Here is a 2,795-nt window from a genome sequence, read left to right as displayed (position 1 = left end):
TGGCGACTCATTTTCATTTATGTGTATCTTGGTTGGTGTATTAGGACACTGTCCGCTGTAAAAAATGAACACTTGAAATCTCAGGTTTATTTCTCACATGTGACATAAGTAGGTTTATTTCTCACATATGTTATATGAACAGCTTGGATGGTGGGAGGCTGGGTTTGCTCCACCATGGTATGTATCCTCATTTGTCACCAAGGCAGAGAAAGTGGAGGCATGGGCCCTAGTGTCCACTCTTCTCTCCTTGAACTCAGAAGCAATGTGCTGTACTTCTGCTGGGCTCATCGAACAGGACTTACCTCCTGGGTAAGTCCCCTGGGGGGAGAGAATAGCCAAATATTGGTGATCATTGATAATGTCCACCACTGCAGTAGCATTCTCTTCTCACTAGAATATTCTCCCTTAATGATTCATCATGTATACAACTATAAGAAAATATTTTTGTGGTATAAATTTAAAACAAGAAAATTATAGTATTTGAAATGCACAATACAAACTTTGTATTTCTAAGTCCTGGACTGGTGAGAAAGTAGGAAGGGGTTCACTTTTACGTTTCTATCATCTAAAGCAGCATGAGGGGAGAGAATGAATCAAAAGTTTCCTTTATGCCACATGTGAGCATCCCCAACATACCATAGGAGTACCAACCTTCTGTGGCTGCCAGGTCCATAATTTTTGAGTGGTAGAAGAGGGTTTCAGACCCTGACTTCACTCTGATGACCAAGGTGTCTCCTTGTTACCATGACCATCACAGAATAAACAAATGACTTGTCACAGTGGGCATTGTTGACATGAATGCAACCTTAGGCTTTAGTAGAAAAGTAGAGACTTTGTAGATATACTTGGGTAAATGCATTCATCCACTACATAACCCAGGTTCTTTAGAGAGTTAGTACAATCATTCCTAGAAAGCCTAACAAGTTTCCCCTTCTGTGAATGTCTTGGACTTGGACCTTGGACCTCAAGTCTTATTCCATAGCAGAGGTTCCACTGCAGCCTCCACAGAACCAGTTTTATACGGAAATCTGTCAGAATGGAGAAGAGAGAATTTTAACAAGTGTTGACTTCTGATCTTTGGAAAGGTTCAGCCTGTGTGAATTATTGTCCTGGGTGGTATGGTGTTGATGTGAACCACACAACAAAAGTATTAGCTTTATGAGAGCCATACAGATGAGTTGTGCAGATGGTACATTCTGTAAGAGGAAGAACAGTGTGCATGTGGTGATCAGAAAAGGCCTTTGAAAGGGGAGGACTTAGGTACCAACAAGATTTGAAGGCACTAACCCAGCTTAAGGAGGTGAGGGTATTTCTCACTGGGTGGTGCATCAACTGGGTTTTCATTACCATAAGGAAATATCTGAGGCAGGCCACTTTACCAAAAAGGGGGGTTTACTTTGGCTCACACTTTTGGGGGCTGGAAGTCCAAACAACATGGCACAGGCTCTAGTGAGGACACCCCTTTCCTTATAAAGTCACTGGAGTTCAATCATGGGGGCTCCATCTTAATGATGCAGTCTAATGTGATCACTTTCCAAAGACCTCCACACACCATGGTCAGATTGTTTCCATCTTCAGCATCATTAGCATAGGGCTTTGGGGATTAAACTCTTGTTTGAGTTTGGGAGACAAATCATACTCAAACCATAGCAGATAGAATAGACATGAAAGCCATGTGGAAAGACAGGCGAAGGCTTGGTCAGGTTGTGTGAGGTCTGTAGAAAGAGGAAGTGGTGGGAGGTAGAATTTAAATCACAGGGTTGGCTTCTGTTTGGCAGTTGAACGGTTTTCCTGAAATCTACCAGCAGGGCATCTTATGCTCAGCAGGATTCACAGTTGCCCCTGGAGGTTCTTTTAGGAGGTCTGCAAGTTGAGATTGCCTCCATCTACCCCAGTTCATGGCACTCCCATTATTAAGCAGCATTAGATTTTTTTTTAATTTATTTTTTTTATTGGTTGTTCAAAACATTATAAAGCTATTGACATATCATATTTTTATTGAAAAAGAATGTTTTGAGGATGATCAAGGTGTGGTCCTGAGGTATAATGGAGGGACCCAGGGAGGGGTTGGCCTTGGGAGTCAGACAAATCCAGACTTGAATTCTGGGTAAGTTACTTGCAGACTGGACCCCTGGACAAGTGCCTCAAGCTTTTGAAGCTTCAGGGTTCTCACCTATAAAATGGAGATGCAACATCACCTTTGGAGAGCAGTTAACATTAAATGTCATAATTTTAAGTGCTTAGCTTATAAGCCCTGTGCAATTAAATATTAGTTCCTTTCATTTTCCCCTCTCTTGTATTCACTTCTAAGAATGTGGATTGAGCCAGCACATTGGCAAGTCCCTAGGACTAGGGTCCCTCCTGAATGTTTCTGGAAAGGAAAAGTAATCCATGAATCCACTGTGCCTGCTGACCACTAGGCTATGGCTTCTCTTAACAGGGAGCGGGTTTCTAAGGAGGTAGGGCAAAACACTGGCCAATAGTTATATTGATAAATTCATTGTTTAACTCAGAGCTGGAGACGTGGCCAGGTCAGGTTGGAGCTGCTGTCCGTGGAGAAAAGTTCAGGTGGGGTATCTCAGGGTGCCACCAAGTCACCAGAGAGAAGGAAGGAGATCGGTTCTGTTTGTGTCTTTTTTTACCTAGAGATGATGGCTGTCCTTATACTTTATAGTGTCACCTCTGTGAGAGTACAGTTTCCCCAACGTGGAGTTACATTTTAATTAGCTGCAAGGTGCCTGATTTCTGACGTATCAGTCCTTTTCTCCGGGCCTCATCGTTTTAGATTATTTTTG

This window comes from Marmota flaviventris, chromosome 11, assembly GCF_047511675.1.
Source record: "Marmota flaviventris isolate mMarFla1 chromosome 11, mMarFla1.hap1, whole genome shotgun sequence".
Taxonomy (NCBI): domain Eukaryota; kingdom Metazoa; phylum Chordata; class Mammalia; order Rodentia; family Sciuridae; genus Marmota; species Marmota flaviventris.
The sequence above is the reverse complement of the archived record's forward strand: the minus strand, read 5'-3'. Positions refer to the sequence as shown.